This window comes from Lagenorhynchus albirostris, chromosome 5 (assembly GCF_949774975.1).
Source record: "Lagenorhynchus albirostris chromosome 5, mLagAlb1.1, whole genome shotgun sequence".
NCBI lineage: Eukaryota > Metazoa > Chordata > Mammalia > Artiodactyla > Delphinidae > Lagenorhynchus > Lagenorhynchus albirostris.
The window spans coordinates 108613568-108633173 of NC_083099.1; positions in this window are offsets into that span (position 1 = coordinate 108613568).

Consider the following 19606-nt stretch of genomic DNA (forward strand, 5'->3'; position numbering starts at 1 on the left):
TGAAAAAATCCATAAAAATCTATAAATTGTAGTGCTTCTGAGCCCATTTTCATGCTGAGTTCTCAAGGCAATCAGGTGAACTAAATTTGAAAGTGTGACGTGCCCCTCCAAGAAAAGACAAGACTCACAAAATGTTTCCTTATTGTCAGAGTGTAGGAGAAAGAGCTTGCTGCTGTATAAGCAGATAAGAAGACAACTACTGAAATGTTCATGGACAGATGGCAAATTTTAGTGGAGATAAGAAAACTATGAAAAAGTGAAAAAACAAATTCTAGAAATAAAAAAAAATTAGGAATGAATAATATTTTTGATAAACTTAACAAAGACCTGAGACAAGAATTCATGAAAGCAATGACAAGTCAATAGAAATTATCCAAATTGAAGTATAGAGAGAGAGAAAATAAGTGGGAAAAAAAAACACAGAAAAACCCAGAATATCAAAATTCTGTTAGACAATATCAAACAGTCTAACAGTGTTTGGACTTCCACATTGAAAAGAAAGAAGAGAACTGAATGGAAACCTAGAAGCATTTCCTTTTGCCCCACTGAATTGAGGTGTTACCTTATCATACACAAAATTTCCACATATATTTACATCTTTCTGTGAGCTTTTCATTTTTTTCATTTAGCTGTCTATTTCACATTCAGTAGGGTATTCCACCAATTAATAAGAATTTCTAATATATTTTAATATCTGATTTGACCACCTCTCACTTATTTCTCTTCTTCTGCATTGTTTTTCTTTAATAATGATTTTTAAATTATTTTCCTTATAACATATAGAATTAACTTATCTAGTGTTAAGAAAATATGTTAACATTGATGTATTCACTCGAATCACATTATTTTGTAAACTAACTTAGAGAGGCTTGACATATTTAATAGAGAAATTTGCTTTTCCACAAATGCTATATCTTCTCCTTTTTATAGACTATTTTAGTCTATTTGTTAATATGTCAAAGTTTTTCTCATATGGGCTTTGAACATTTTTTGTTAATGGAGGATATTTTCACAAATACCTAGTGATCCTCAGCTGCATGTTCATTTTAAGATAAGGATTCTAAAATGCTGGTCCACTGAATGGTAATTGGTGAGGACCACAAATTTGGTTGGGAATCCTCAAAAGCATGTCTTTTATTTGGACATAGACAGAAATATTTTAATATCCTTCTAGGCATATATAAGGTAGACTGCTAATATTCTGATTGTATGTCTAATGGATGATTTCTATATTTTTCACTTGAAGCTTTCCTTGATCTTTCATTCCATCTTTCAGTTGTTCATTCTAAGTCCAGAGATATTTGTCTTCTACTCTAAAGTAGGAAGTAATCTGGTGTCTAAGTGCTTGTTACATGTGTTTAAACAGCCCTTCTCTATTCAGCCCTAGTCCATACCCAATCTCAGGGAATGCTGATGTTGCCAATCTTTAGGACTTCGTAGGTCTGTGCAGTATGAATCTTCTTTTCCTTTAGATTATCTCCATGCTTATGTTTTAGTGTTCTCTGTTCTGGTAAATCATTCACCAAGTTTCAGCTTTATCTCTTCTCCTTTACTTCACACATTGTTCATTACTTTTTACTCTCTATTTGTGTTTTAATAAGGTTTCAGGTGGAATTAAATTAAATGCTCTCAAATGATTCAGATTTAACTGTTTAAAATCATCATGCTAATTAGGAGCCAGAGAAATGTTTAAATTTGGTGTTGTTTTTAAAAATGCAAGAAATGAATAGTGTTAGAATATAAAAAGAAAAATGTGAATTTAAAATGATAATAACCCATATATTTGCCAAGGAAACACATTTAAGGGAATTTATTAAATATATTAAAGTGAATTTTGGGGGGTTGGGAAGGAAATATCTATCTCAATGAAGAGGAAAATATTATACCAAAAATTGATAATGTTTATGTGTCAAAAAAAGAAAGAAAATAAAAAGTAATTGATATGTCTTTCTTATTTTTTTGTGCACATGGTTGGCCAGTTATTGAAACATATATATAAACATTGCATTAAGCAGTAGTTCATTTTAAATAAAATTGCAGATCTATATATGCATTGTTTTATACCTAGAATACAATATTACTCTTTAAGTTATACTCTGGATTTCTGTCTTGGCCTCTTTTACCAGGGCCTTAACAGTTGTTCAAAATATCATTTTCATTTCTCTATTCCTTTTCCCTCATTCTTTAACAGTGTTGGTGATGAAATAGTGCTATGCATAACTATTAAATTATATACTATAAATAAATATGTTATCTGGATGCTAAAGTGAATTTTATGAAAATATTTCCCTCAGTTCTTATTTTTACATGACAGTCCTATACTTCTCTAAATCTTATATCAGTTAGGGTCTGTACTCTAGGGTTATAAAAACAATTTAGATAAATCTGAGATAATGCCATTAAACTGCTCAGTGAGGCCTTTTTGTATAACAGATTCTGCAAACGGTATTCTGATTCAATTATATTTTGAGATATTCATATCAAACTGTTGATTCTTTTATATAATATTCTATAATATGACATAATCTGTTTTCCCATTATTGTTTTATATTCATATAATTTCAAAATTCTTCTATTTTCCATAAAGATCTTTTTTGCTTTACTTGTTACTCTAAGCTTTATTTAGCCACATCAAATTTGAATTAAGACTTAAAAAGTGACATATATTTCCCCCTATTGTATTACTTTGAATCACTAATAAGAAAAAGATGACAATTGTAGGTTCTCAGATGTTTGTTGGTTATGGGTATTTTTGACATTTTAGAAATAAGAAATTGTTAGATTTTATTCTCAAGGCATGTTCAATCTCTTAGGATCATTAGGCAGTGTAATATAGGAAAAAACACAGAACAACCGTGTCATAAATAATTGGACAAAATTGGTTATTCCTCTGCAAAATAAACTATTAATTTCAGGGTTCAACTTAGAGAAACTAACAAATGGGTGTATTTGGTAGATATCTTGCAAGTGTTTTGGAAAAATTACAACTACTTAGTACTAGATGACATCAATTTACATGAAAAACTTGGTTAGTGATTGGGTGTCATAGGCAAGAGTTGTGCTAATTAGAAACTTGTGACATAATGATTGCAATAGTTTATCATCGATGCTCGTTTAATGGAAACTGATAATATAGCTAAACTTTTGAGATAGCAAGAAATATTCCAATGGAAAGACATCATTACACAATAGATTTGAAGTTGTTTCTCCATTTAGAATAGGTCTACTCCTAAGAAACAAATATGTGATAAGATAATAATATTATCTATACTGTTTCATGTAGAGAAGATTATTTTTCAGTTACCCATTATTTCTGATAAAGATACTAAGACTGACTGTCATGTTTTAGACCTAAAGTTGTATTTAGGTACAAAAGAAAGTTAAATTTTGTTTGTTAGCTCTCTATCCAGTGTACTGTTTGGAAAAGCATAAGCATAAAACTATTCTTTTAAGGATAATTTTTATTATTATAAGAGTATATTTGGCAGTAACCAAGATATTATATTTTTAAAAGAAAATTTCTTTATCTTTAAAGTGCAAAGTATGCCATTATGACTTTTCCCTACCTTCATTTTTATTCTTTTCACCTTAAGTTTTTGATAATTCAAACAACTGAGATTTGCTTGTTCTTAAGAGCTGTTGGTGTAAGTGTGTGATGACTTTAACTTATTAATATTTTTCAGAATAAAAAGTAATAGTTCCTGTACATGGTTGTTATGCTGTCAATTTCCCATTGCCATTCAATGACTTAACTGTTCATTTTTATATCAATATCTGATTACCTTATAATTTATCACCTTTCCTTTATGTAATAATTCCTCCAGATACAGCCCAAAAGGTAGTATTAAAAAGTTACCTTAAATCATATGCTTTTCAGATGCCATTTTATAATTATTATATTTAAAAAAATTCATGTAACTGATAGTTTGTACCCTTTACCAACAGCTCCCTATTTCTCCCACCCTGACAACTACTTTTCTACTCTCTGTTTCTATGGATTTGACTTTTTTCTTTTTTTTTAAATTTCACAGTATATACATATATCAAATCATCACACTATACACTTTAAATGTCTTACAATTTTGTCACTTTATGTGAACCAATACATTTACTTTTGATTTAGAGTAAATTGACTCACAATTATGATTAAATAAACTTTTTTTTCTCAATTTAAGCTGAATTTAAGGTGATCCTAAAATATGTGTTATATCTAAGTCACTTATGGTAGTAAAAATCAATATCATTCGGCTTACTAAAATTTTAATTTATATTTTAGTTTAATAGAAAGAGTTTTTCCAAATATAAATAACATGAAAGCAAAGACAGATTTCCAACAGCATCTTTTAAAAAAGAAATATATACCCCGCCCGAAGCTGAGCTGTCAGCACAGCCCTTTTGCACTAGGAACTCTGGCCTGAATTCCTGGGTGAGAGGCCTGTGGACATGGCACCCTATGAGCAAGTGAAATTGGACAAGCACCAAGGAAATAAAGGATCAAAGAACTAAGTTAAGGAGTGTATGACATTTCCTACGGATAGGACTGCATTTACCAATGGGCCTGTGATTCACCAAAATATAACATTTTACTAGATGCTGCCATATCGCTGTCTAACAGGACTGTTGAGATTAGAGTCCACCATCAAGCCATGTGGATGAAAGGCTCTTGGTGCTGCAGCCAGGAGTCACTGCTGTGCCTCTGAGGTGGGAGAGCCAACTTCAGGACACTGGTCCACAAGACACCTCCCAGCTCCATGTAATATCAAATGGTGAAAATCTCCCAGAGACCTCCATCTCAACACCAACACCCAGGTTCACTCAGCGACCAGCAAGTTACAGTGCTGGACACCCTATGCCAAACAACTAGCAAGACAGGAACACAACCCCACCCATTAGCAGCGAGGTTGCCTAAAATCATAATAAGTTCACAGACACTCCAAAACACACCACAAGACATGGACCTACCCACCAGAAAGACAAGATCCAGCCTCATCCACCAGAACACAGGAACTAGTCCCCTTCACCAGGAAGCCTACACAAACCACTGAACCAACCTTAGCCACTGGGAGCAGTCACCAAAACAACTGGAACTACAAACCTTCAGCCTGCGAAAACGAGACCCCCAAAGATAGTAAGTTAAGCAAATGAGAAGACAGAGAAACACACAGCAGGTGAAAGAGTAAGGTAAAAACCCAACAGGCCAAACAAATGAAGAGGAAATAGGCAGTCTAACTGAAAAAGAATTCAGAGTAATCATAGTAAAGATGATCCAAATTATTGGAAATAGAATGGAGAAAATACAAGAAATGTTTAACAAGGACCTAGAATAACTAAAGAGCAAACAATGATGAACCACAAAATAAATGAAGTTAAAAATTCTCTAGAAGGAATCAATAGCAGAAGAACAGAGGCAGAAGAACAGATAAGTGACCAGGAAATAAAATAGTGGAAATAACTACTGCAGAGCAGAATAAAGGAAAAAGAAGGAAAAGAATTGAGGACAGTCTCAGAGACCTCTGGGACAACACTAAATGCACCAACATTTGAATTATAGGGGTCCCAGAAAAACAAGAGAAAAAGAAAGGGAGTGAGAAAATATTTGAAGAGATTATACTTAAAAACTTCCCTAATATGGGAAAGGAAATCGTTAAGTCCAGAAAGCACAGAGAGTCCCATACAGGATAAATCTAAGTAGAAACATGTGAAGAAACATATTAATGAAACTCTCAAAAGTTAAATACAAAGAAAAAATATTAAAAGCAGCAAGGGAAATCAACAAACAAAAGACAAGGGAATTCCCATAAGGTTAACAGCTGATCTTTCAGCAGAAACTCTGCAAGCCAGAAGGGAGTGGCAAGACATATTTAAAGTGATGAAGGAGAAAAACCTACAACCAAGATTACTCTACCCAGCAGGGATCTCATTCAGATTTGATGGAGAAATTAAAAACTTTACAGACAAGCAAAAGCTGAGACAGTTAAGCACCACCAAACCAGCTTTACAACAAATGCTAAAGGACCTTCTCTAGGCAAGAAACACAAGAGAAGGAAAAGACCTACAATAACAAACACAAGAGAAGGAAAAGACCTACAAAAACAAGCCCAAAACAATTAAGAAAATGGAAATAGGAACATACATATTGATAATTACCTTAAATGTAAATGGATTAAATGCTCCCATGAAAAGACACAGACTGGCTGAATGGATACAAAAACAAGAACCATATATATGCTGTCTACAAACGACCCACTTCAGACCTAGAGACACATACAGACTGAAAGTGAGGGGATGGAAAAAGATATTCCATGCAAATGTAAACCAAAAGAAAGCTGGAGTAGCAATTCTCATATCAGAGAAAATAGATATTAAAATAAAAACTATTAGAAGAGACAAAGAGGGACAACTACATAATGATCAAGGGATTGATCCAAGAAGAATATATAACAATTGTAAATATTTATGCACCCAAAATAGGAGCACCTCAATACATAAGGCAAATACTAACAGCTATAAAAGGGGAAATCAATAGTAACACATTCATAGTAGGGGACTTTGACACCCCACTTTCACCAATGGACAGATCATGCAAAGTGAAAATAAATAAGGAAACACAAGATTTAAATGATACATTAAACATGATGGACTTAATTGATATTTATAGGACATTCCATCCAAAAACAACAGAATACATATTATTCTCAAGTGCTCATGGAACATTCTCCAGCAGAGATCATATCTTGGGTCACAAATCAAGCCTTGGAAAATTTAAGAAAATTGAAATTGTATCAAGTATCTTTTCCGACCACAATGCTATGAGACTAGATATCAATTACAAGAAGAGATCTGTAAAAAATACAAACACATGGAGGCTAAACAATACACTACTTAATAACGAAGTGATCACTGAAGAAATCAAAGAAGAAGTCAAAAAATACCCAGAAACAAGGGACAATGGAGACAGGACTACCCAAAACCTATGGAATGCAGCAAAAGCAGTTCTAAGAGGGAAGTTTATAACAATACAATCCTACCTTAAGAAACAGGAAACATCGCAAATAAACAACCTAACTTTACACCTAAAGCAATTAGAGAAAGAAGAACAAAAAAACACCAAAGTTAGCAGAAGGAAAGAAATCATAAAAATCAGATCAGAAATAAATGAAAAAGAAATGAAGGAAATGATAACAAAGATCAATAACACTAGAAGCTTGTTCCTTGAGAAGATAAACAAAATTGATAAACCATTAGCCAGACTCATCAAGAAAAAAAGGAAGAAGACTCAAATCAAAAGAATTAGAAATGAAAAAGGAGAAGTAACAACTGACACTGCAGAAATACAAAAGATCATGAGAGATAACTACAAGCAACTCTATGTCAATAAAATGGACAATCTGGAAGAAATGGACAAATTCTTAGAAATGCACATCCTGCCAAGACTGAATCAGGAAGAAATAGAAAATATGAACAGACAAATCAAAAACACTGAAATTGAAACTGTGATTAAAAATCATCCAACAAATAAAAGCCCAGGGCCAGCTGGCTTCACAGGTGAATTATATCAAAGATTTAGAGAACAGCTCACACCTATCCTGCTCAAACTCTTCCAAAATATAGCAGAGAGAGGAACACTCCCAAACTCATTCTACGAGGCCACCATCACCTTGATACCAAAACCAGACAAGGATGTAACAAAGAAAGAAAACTACAGGCCAATATCACTGATGAACATAGATGCAAAAATCCTCAACAAAATACTATCAAACAGAATCCAACAGCACATTAAGAGGATCATACACCATGATCAAGTGGGGTTTATTCCAGGAATGCAGGGATTCTTCAATATATGCAAATCAATCAATGTGATACACCATATTAACAAATTGAAGCAGAAAAACCATATGGTCCTCTCAATAGATGCAGAGAATGATTTCAACACAATTCAACACTGATTTATGATAAAATCCCTCCAGAAAGGAGGCATAGAGGGAATTTCCTGAACATACTAAAGGCCATAAATGACAAACCCACAGCCAACATCATCCTCAATGGTGAAAAAGTGAAAGCATTTCCACTAAGATCAGGAATAAGACACGGTTGCCCACTCTCACTACTCTTATTCAACATAGTTTTGGAAGTTTTAGCCACAGCAATCAGAGAAGAAAAGGAAGTAAAAGGAATCAAATCAGAAAAGAAGAAGTAAAGCTGTCACTGTTTGCAGATGACATGATACTATACCTAGAGAATCCTAAAGATGATACCAGAAAACTACTAGAGCTAATCAATGAATTTGGTAAAGTAGCAGGATACAAAATTAATGTACAGAATTCTCTGGCATTCTTATACACTAATGATGAAAAATCTGAAAGTGAAATCAAGAAAATACTCCCATTTACCACTACAACAAAAAAATAAAATACCTAGGAATAAACCTCCCTAAGGAGACAAAAGACCTGTCTGCAGAAAATTATAAGACACTGATGAAAGAAATTAAAGATGATACAAATAGATGGAGAGATATACCATGTTTTTGGATTGGAAGAATCAACATTGTGAAAATGACTCTACTACCAAAAGCAATCTACAGATTCAGTGAAATCCCTATCAAACTACCACTGATATTTTTCACAGAAGTAGAACAAAAAATTTCACAATTTGTATGGAAACACAAAAAAACCCGAACAGCCAAAGCAATCTTGAGAACAAAAAACGGAGGTGGAGGAATCAGGCTCCCTGACTTCAGACTATACTACAAAGCTACAGTAATCAAGACAGTATGGTACTGGAAAAAAACAGAAATATAGATCAATGGAACAGGATAGAAAGCCCAGAGATAAACCCACGCACATATGGACACCTTATCTTTGATAAAGGAGGCAGGAATGTACAGTGGAGAAAGGACAGCCTCTTCAATAAGTGGTGCTGGGAAAACTGGACAGGTACATGTAAAAGTATGAGATTAGATCACTTCCTAACACCATACACAAAAATAAGCTCAAAATGGATTAAAGACCTAAATGTAAGGCCAGAAACTATCAAACTCTTAGAGGAAAACATAGGCAGAACACTCTGACATAAATCACAGCAAGATCCTTTTTGACCCACCTCCTAGAGAAATGGAAATAAAAACAAAAATAAACAAATGGGACCTAGTGAAACTTCAAAGCTTTTGCAAAGGAAACCATACACAAGACCAAAAGACAACCCTCAGAATGGGAGAAAATATTTGCAAATGAAGCAACTGACAAAGGATTAATCTCCAAAATTTACAAGCAGCTCATGCAGCTCAATAACAAAAAAAACAAACAACCCAATCCAAAAACGGGCAGAAGACCTAAATAGACATTTCTCCAAAGAAGATATACAAATTGCCAACAAACACATGAAAGAATGCTCAGCATAATTAATCATTAGAGAAATGTAAATCAAAACTACAATAAGATATCATCTCACAGCAGTCAGAATGGCCATCATCAAAAAATCTAGAAACAATAAATGCTGGAGAGGTTGTGGAGAAAAGGGAATACTCTTGTACTGTTGGTGGGGATGTGAATTGGGACAGCCTCTATGGAGAACAGTATGGAGGTTCCTTAAAAAACTACAAATAGAACTACCATATGACCCAGCAATCCCACTACTGGGCATATACCTTGAGAAAACCATAATTCAAAAAGTGTCATGTACCAAAATGTTCATTGCAGCTCTATTTACAATAGCCAGGAGATGGAAACAACCTAAGTGTCCATCATCGGATGAATGGATAAAGAAGATGTGGCACATATATACAATGGAATATTACTCAGCCATAAAAAGAAACTAAATTGAGTTATTTGTAGTGAGGTGGATGGACCTAGAGTGTGTCATACAGAGTGAAGTAAGTCAGAAAAAGAAAGACAAATTCCATATGCCAACACATATATATGGAATCTAAGAACAAAAAATGTCATGAAGAACCTAGGGGTAAGACAGGAATAAAGACACAGACCTACTAGAGAATGGATTTGAGGATATGGGGAGGGGGAAGGGTAAGCCGTGATAAAGTGAGAGAGTGGCATGGACATATGTACACTACCAAATGTAAAATAGATAGCTAGTGCGAAGCAGCTGCATAACACAGGGAGATTAACTCGGTGCTTTGTGATCACTTAGAGGGGTGGGATAAGGAGGGTGGAAGGGAGAGAGATGCAAGAGGGAAGAGATATGGGAACATATGTATATGTATAGCTGATTTACTTTGTTATAAAGCAGAAACTAACACACCACTGTAAAGCAATTATACTCCAATAAAGATGTAAAAAAAAAAGAAATATATTACATATGAAACTATTTTAGGGATGTTAAGCCAACATCTTACATATGAAAAGCGAAATATTCAAAGATTTGAATTGGCAGTTTACAATTGAAATGCATTTTTTGATATGCCTATATCTAAAATATGTTAATATGTTATTAATATTAAATATAATATTTAAAATGGGTTTCAAAAGGAAATTATTTGAAAAAATCTATCCTTTAAATAATTATACTGACATTTAATGTTAATACATTTTACTTATATTTTTATTAATTTTGTATACTATGTAGAGCTTGATGATGTAATGCTAGAATTTATTCAAAAATACATTTGATGGCATATTTCTTCTCTTTGTTTTTAAAGCATTCATGAATATTATTCTAAGACAAAGCATTTTGAATCTGCAATCAGTCTGTAAAAAAAATCACAGATATTCAAAAACTTGATATTTCTTTTGGGGCTTAAATTATACCTTTGAAAATCAACAAATATAACTCATAAACTTTCAAATATCATTTGAAAATATTTTTTATGATTTTCAGATGATAGAACATCAACTATTACTACTTCATCTAGTCTCATCAACTCAAGCAGTACACATTTCTAACATTTTGTGATGTAAATTTGTTTAAGAAGGACTGGCATAGGGGCATTCAGAAGTGAATCATTTAGATCAGCAAGTGTTGGCAAACTTTTTCTGTAAAGTCTCAGATAGTAATATTTTAGCATTTATGGGTCCTTTGGATTCTGAGGGAACTACTCAAGTATGCCATTTTAGCATAATTGTAGTCATAGATTTTATACACACACACACACACACACACACACACACACACACACACACACTACACATGGACAGAGAAATATTTTGTATTAATAAAACTATTTGCATGAATAAGTGTGGAAAAATTTTGACTCACAGGCCATAGTTTGTGAATTAGGAAACTAGACTAATCCAAAATAAAGCTTGCAATCTACATGAAAGTCCATATTATAAAGTAAATTTTAAAGAATACTATAAAAAGTAGAAAGATTATAAGTATTTTAACTACTTATTAACCATTTCCTCTCTCCTAAACATTTATCATTTTTTAAACTTCTTAAAAAAGATCTTCCATTTGTGTCCAAAGCAAAATACCTAAATGCCTCCATTTTCTTTTTCCTCAAAATATATCTAGAGTTTATATCTCCTATACTCACTATTATATTTAACTCATTTTTTTTCTCATTTATACTCTTGATTATTTATTTTTCCTGAGGGATGAAAAATGCTGTAATGCTTCATTTAAAAGAATACAGAGAAAAAAATTAAATGATGGAAGTCATAGAGATGACTCTATAACATTTTATCTTTTCTTATTTCATGTCTCTTTACCTCTTTTTATATTTCTGCTTGCTTAGTGTTTCCAATAAAGCATCAAAGAAGACAGGGCCTCAAACGACAGACTAAGGCACTAAAAGGATAGATTCAGATTCAGAGACAACACACTTTATACTCCAAGTGGAGTTGACACAGAGACATTTTGGTCAGACCAAGATGAAATGGTACACATATATGTGTCAAAGTGACCTGGAAAATAAGACGAACTAACATAAAGCATTTCTGTCTTCTTATAATATATGGAAGTAATTCCTTAAAATATTGAAATCATTCATATTCTAGAAACAAAGCAATTCTCCTATTTTTTTTTCTGGGTTAATATTGTTCTTCAACATGGAGTGTCTAGAATAGAACTTCTTTGGTTGTGCATGATGGAAAACTGTACTTGCTCATAAGTAACTTTCTATTTTCCTTGAGAAAGGTGATTTCATTTGAGAAGGTAATTTAATTTTTGTGCCATTTAATAATTTTTTTGTTGTTATGCTATGTTATTCAATTAGTAAGCATGAAAGTAAAAAAATCTATTTTCTACATATGTAATAATTTTTCAAGGATCTTTCATCAGAAAAATTATGGAGGCAAGAGTAATTGAAATCAGGCTTCCCTGGTGGCGCAGTGGTTGAGAGTCCACCTGCCGATGCAGGGGACACATGTTTGTTCCCCGGTCCGGGAAGTTCCCACATGCCACGGAGCGGCTGGGCCTGTGAGCCATGGCTGCTGGGCCTGCGCATCCGGAGCCTGTGCTCCACAATAGGAGAGGCCACAACAGTGAGAGGCCCACATACCACAGAAAAAAAAAAAGAGTAATTGAAATAGTTCCTCATGCTCTAATATACTCGGACACACAAATGTCAACATGCTGTAACTTTGGGGTATATTAATACAGCATTACACTTTAATACTAAAGAGAGCCAAGGAAAAGTGTTTAGATAATCAGAAAATTTCTAGCTATGTTAAAAAAGTGGATGTGTTCTAGTCTCCATTCTTTTAAACTTTTTATTAATGTCTTGATTGAATATTTGAATGAAATAGCTGCATTTACCTTTTCTCTTGTCATAGAGAAAATAGCAATATAAACATTTTCCTTTGTGCTGTTTCAAGAACTATAAGAGGACTTTATTGGTAATTTTTCAACTCTGTTGATTATTTAATCAAAAGACTTCACAGTGTCACAATAAAATGTCAATCTTTTCCCTTACCCAGAAGAAACTTCTTGGACATGTGATCTTAAATGCTTAAAAAGTAACTTTCTACAGATAGCTCAGAGCAAAATTTTAATATGTTGTAATAGAATTTAAAATATTATAATAGGCCAAATAAATACTTGGCCTGAAATAATTTTGTTCGTATTTCACAGTTTTCAAATTTATTTCTGAGGAAATCCATAGTGTTATAAAGTACATAGGGAGGAGAATACTTTTTAATCAGTGATGTACACACATTAAGCTACAAAATCATTACAGGTGTATGTCTTTATTTCCTTAATTCATACCATCAAATGTCTTCTTTTTAGTTATGTATATTAGAGTATATGTAATCAAAATGATTATCTACCCCCTCACACACATACAGCATCACTTGGGAGGATTAGTTGAAAAATAATGTCTTTCAAATTCTCTAGATCAGAGTTTATTAACTCAAATGCCTTCAAGAGCCACACAGGAAATATAAATGGGTAAATATAAATGGGTCCAGAATGATAAATGCAAATGAATCTCTTTGACATCAGAAGAGAGTTGTTAAATAGATGCTTCCCACTTCAAGTTATAAAAACCTGACTCAAACAACCTAACTAGTGCAATATGTTTCACATAACTGGAAGTCCATCTAGTGGGTCATTTGTAGTGTTTGTAGTGTTATCACTGTAGTGTTATCCAGGCTCTGTCCAATTTCTTCCAGTTTTCACCCCTCATCTCTGTGTTGTCACTGTGACCTCCTTCATGCCAAAACTTACCTCCTTTCATATCTAAAAGAAGAGAGAGAGCCCTCTCAACAAGGCTTGGATAAATGTTTATCCCTTCTCTGGCTTGGTGCACTTTAAGCCATATGGCTATTTACTGGCCAAAATAATCCCCAGGGAGGATTTCATTTGTTGATGAGTTTAAGCTGAGTTTTCTGAACAACTCACCTGCAAGAGAAGTCTGATTATCTTAACTGGCCAAAGCTAATTAGGACTGGACAAATCGTCAGTTTCTTTTGAGTTGCATAAATTGCATAGGCAAAGGTTGTCTGTCTAATTAAAAATGAAATTCAGCTGGAAGGAAGCAAATAAAAGATAAATGTTGGTGAACAATGTAGAGTGCCTCCATACCATATGACCCAGCAACTCTTCTCTTTAGTGTATACCCCAGAGCATTAGAAACCAGTATACAAATATTATACAGAAATATTTATAGCTGCACTATGCACTATAGCCAAAATGTGAGTGAAAATATCCAAAAATAAGCAGATAAATGAATAGTGGTATTATCTATAAAATGGAATACTATTAAGCCATAAAAATGAATGAAGTATATATATGCTACAATGTGGATAAACTGAAAATATTTAGCTAAGTAAAAGAAGTCAGACACAGAAGATCACATATTGTATGATTCTATTTACATGAAATGTCCAGAGTAGAGAAATCCATAGAAATAGAGAGCAGATTTGTGTTTTCCAGTAACTGGGGTGAATTGGAAATAGGTAGTCACTGCTTAATGAGCACAGGATTTTGTTTTGAGGTGATGAAAATGTTGTGAAAATTGATAGAAATGGAGGTTGCAGAACATTGTGATGGTACAAAATGCTATTGAGTTGTGCGCTTTCAAATGGTTAATTTTAGGTTATGTGAATTTTGCCTCAATAAAAATAAATAAATAAAAAATATAAAGGACATTTAAAAAAATGCCTACAAAATGGGGGATATTTGATATTTTTTTCAGGCTTCTCAGGATCACATATCCAGTGTTGTCACATCTTTTTTATATTTTGAATAAAGTTGGAATAAAAAAATAAAACCCAAACTTTAGAAAACAGTTTGACAATCTCTTCTAATGTTAAAAGCACTCTATGAGACAGCCATTCCACTCTTAGGTTTACTCAAGAGAAATGAAAATATGTATTCATAAAATATCTTGTATAAAATATTTTAGGTAGCATTATTCATAAAAATCAAAATAGAAACAACCCAAATATCCATCCACCTGACAGTAGATAGAGGAATTGTGTTATATCCATACAATAGAGTACTACTCAGCAATTATAAAGAATGAATATAACAGAATGGATGGATTTTTCAGATGTTATTTTGAGCTACCATTTGAGATGCTTTTTTGAGTTTGGTATGAAAGAACACATATCATATGGTTATTTTTTCATGAAGTTCATGAATAAACAAAACTAATGTATACTTATCAAAGTCACAACTGAGGATGCCTCACATGTGTAAAACTTTCAGAAGGGGCACAAGGAAATTTTCTGATGTGATGGAGATGTTCTTATCTTGACTTCAGTATGGGTTATGTGGGTATATACATTTGTCAAAAGGCATCACAATGAAAGCTTAAGATCTATGTTTTTCATTTAATTTAAATTATAAAAAGATAAATTAATTTTTTAAAAAAGAAAATAGTGTCCAGAAACATCTGGAAAAAGTGATTCTTCCATTTAGAAAGCCTATTTCAGAAAGCCTTAAAGTTCTTCACATCTCATATTTAATGTCATATTTAATGTGTCTTATATTTAATGTCTTCTAAATATTTCTTCCTCAAAGGGGTGCAGTAAGAGAATCTTCTTTTTAAAGAGAAATATATAGACAGATAAGTGTTGGGAGGCATGCCTCAATGATTTCCTATTAGCTCTTTCTAGTTTCATTTGATAATTTGTGCTTAATAAAGTATATCCTAGATAGTGTGAATTATATTCATGGAATCATATCACTTGGCTCACTTTAGTTTGAAGTAATGTTATATTTCACAAACTACAATCATTTAAATTTTATTTCAGATCAGTTTTATGATTATATTTAACACTTTCATGATTAATCATAAAATTTCAAGCTTTCCTTAACTCACTTCTTACATCATTAAAGCATAGAAATCTTGTAAAATTTATGTAATTTACTTTATACTAAACAGGCCTATGTATTAAAAATGCCTATTATGGTGGGATATTTTTACTTTTAAAAATAAATTACTTCTGGAAGAAATATGATGTATTTTTACTTTTTTTATTGTTTGGGACATCACAATTTAAGTGCTTAAAATATTAAATTTTAATTCTTATGCTTTTTACACTTATAATTTTTTCCAATTTTAATACATATATTCAAATAATCTTAGATTTTTCCTGCATGGCATGTCTTGTGTTTGAATGTCATTGTCTAATAGTTGAGTCTATTCTATTCAGGCACCCACAGATTTATACATAAAAACTCACACGAATACTTAGTTTTGAAGAAATATTTCATGACATTTCTGTTTGCAAGCAGATACAGTCATATTTTCAGTAAAGTATAACAAAAAGGAAAAAAAATGGGTATACTTGAAGAGTAGTGCTGTGTTTGTCAGCTTTCCAACAGGAAGAACACATACATTCAAACTGTCAGAAAATTAATAAAGGGCTGTTTTTAAATATTTGGACAAAGTCTAAAGGAGAGTGCAGTGCAACAGGATCTCAGCTGATTACTCTGGCCTGGAAAGGACAAAGAAAACATTATACTACTAGAATCAGAGAGTTTGCCTGAATGGAGAACACTGTTGACAGGACTGGTCCATGGTCAACCTGAGGCAATATGGTTGGTAGAGATCCCTGGGCATATATACCCTCCTTTCCTTGTACTTCTAACCTCTGATCTCCTGCAGGTTCCAATGACACAAACCCAACTTGAATTCAGAGGATAAGGAGTCCTTTGATTCTGACCATGACAATTAGCCTCCAAGCCATAGAGCAAAGTGGAGAAGGATGGAGAATGCATAAGATGCAATAAATAGAAGATATCTAATCATTGGGCTTTTGTCTCAATTAAGTAAATATTAGTTCAGTTTTCATACCATATCTTTCTTCATTTCTAATTCATTTATTTTACCTAAATTTGATATGAAAATAGAAGTATTTGAATTAATGTCTCTATTTACTTGAATTTCTACTTAATAGACAATAGAGAACCTATTTCTTCCTTTTGAAGAAGCATTTCAGTTTTAGGCAAAACAACATATATACTACCATTCTTCATATATAACAGTAGATTTTGACATTATTCTGTACTTGGCGTCCAAAAAGTCTATAGCCTAGAACAAGGGATCAAATTTATGTGACTTTAATTAAAAATATTTTTTGTTTTGTCTATACTATCACAAAAAACCTCAAAAAAATAACAGACCTTCTACAATAGATAACTAACTGTACAATATAGTTTTGGACAATGAGATCAAGAAATAGTCATCCCTAATAACTGTCAAGATAAGTAAGAACTTTTTTCCTTCTTGTCTGAAGATGGGAGATGTATAGAAGATGCAAGATAATCATCATTTACCTTATATCCATATTTGTTATCATAGATTTTTACTGTAATTTTTATTCATTCAAAAACCTTCCTTTTAACTTTTATATATTCCATTATAACTGAAATATGGTTAAAATAATGAGAAAAGCATATCTTAGACTTTTATCATTGTTTTGCTTTATTAATAACCTGAGATTGGCAAAATACAAATAATATAATATTGAAAGATCATGAAATACTCAAAGAAAATTAAGAATCTTGACTTTTCTTATATTATTTCCACTAGCAATTTACATATTAACATTTAATTTGTTAAGTTGTCAAATTATTTAAATATATTCCTATAAAACAAATAGTTTTTCACATAGAAAGAAAATAAGCCATTGTCCCTAATGAGTCATAAGATTTAGTTCAGGAGATACATACCATACTACAAATTTCACAGGCTATAAACAGAATTTAGAAATAAGTTAAATGAATAATTAGTTAACATAGAGAAACAGGGTAAAATAAAAATGTACGCAAGCAATTCAGGCATTTAATAAATGTTGACTGAAGTATATTCTTGGTATATGTTATATAAACATACCTAAGTATTCACACACACACATAGCAGGTACCAAAATATATTTATTGTAACACCCAATAGTATGGTGAGATGATTACTACTTCATACTCTTGACCAATAAATGACAGTGTCACCTTGATGTAGCATACTTTCCTTAGTTTGAGGACTATTTGCCCATCTGTGTCCTCACTCATTGTTTCTCTTTCTGCCTTTAATTTTTATTCTGGTAAACAGCGACTAGAAAAGGTGAAAGTGCTTGAGGTGCTGCAAAAGTGCCCAGTGAGAGTATCACTAAAAAAAAGTGAGAACTTTATGGTTGCTTGAAATGGGTGAGTACCTACAAGGCGAGCCAGAGTGAAGATATGAGAACTCTCAGAAATCAGTTAGGAAGGACTTGGTGACAGTATCAAGAAAAGTGATCTGTGGAAGCAAGCAGAAGAAACTGTGGTTGAAAGAATATTACCACTGCAGCGATTTTAAAAGGGACATAAATCGTTATTAGCAATTTACCATGTTAACAACACATGTCCATAGGAGCTATGCTGGGATTTCATGTGTAGCTGAATTTAATTAGCACTTATTTTAAGTAAGGTGACACCCTCACATAACAGACTGGGGACTTTATTTCATAAAATAGATACATTCTATTTGAGGGAGATACAGTTATGCTAAACAGAACATATCACTCATCATATTGATTGAAACATGTGGAAATATTTTTCAGAATATTTAATGTACACTAATCTTATATCTCACTGTTCTCTGTGGTAAATGACCCTTGTAATCTTTACAAACTAAATGTTAACTTTTATATAAATATTCATTACAGTTTGTACTTTTTTAGTTATTGTCAACCTCTTCTCCTTTTTGATAATCTTCTGCACAGTGACAGTCTTTAGAAACACTATCTGAATTGGTAAGCCAAATAAAATACACTTTCTTCCTGACATTGTCTTAAACTACTCCAATTATTACTGGTTTAGATCATTAGTGACTTAAGTTCAGAAAATATATTCCTACATTTGTATAATAAAACCAAATAAGTTATTCTTATTATAATTTCCATTCTATGTTTACCTCTTACCTTCCTTCAAGTTCCTTCTTACCTTCCTCCATGTGTTGAAAAATGTGTGTCTTATTGTGGACTCATAAGTATTTATTTATCTCAACAATACTTTAAGGTGCCTTGAAAGGGCCTAATAAAGTATTTGGAGTTAGAGATAATTGAGAGGATTTAAACACTGGCAAAATGAAAAACTAAAAAAGAATGGGATATGGTTTGTATACTGAAAATAAAAGCTATAAGTAAGTTTTTAATCTTCAAATTCTGAAACACTACATTCCTTTGATTCAACTTCCTCGGAGAGAAAATTTGAATTATATTAATTGAAATTTAGAGAAAAAAGCTAATACAAATGAGTTTCCCAATATGCAATCTGGCCCGGAAGAGCAATCTCTGGGAATTCAGTGAAAGTTAGAACAAGTGGCTCAAAGTAGTTGTGCCATCTGTCCTTTCTGGCCAGTCCACATTTGATGGTCCTTGTGTCTGATTGTTTTTTTTGTTGTTGTTGTTTGATTGATCCTTTGGTCAGTAATTCAATTCACCCTCAGATATGGAATTTAGGAGTAGATGTAAAAAAAATATTGCACTTTTAGATTCCCTTATTTTTGACAATTAGCATTCCATTAATTTTGTAATTCAAGAATTGTCCTCACTGCCACTTTCTCAACTTATTTGTGAAGGAAAAGGGAAGATATTTTCAAAAATGCCAGGCAAAAAAGTAAAAACAAACAAACAAAAACATACAAAATTTTACACTCAAATATTTTTGTTAAATGTAGTACTTTAGCCAAAAAGAGGTCATTCAGAAATAGGAAAGCAAG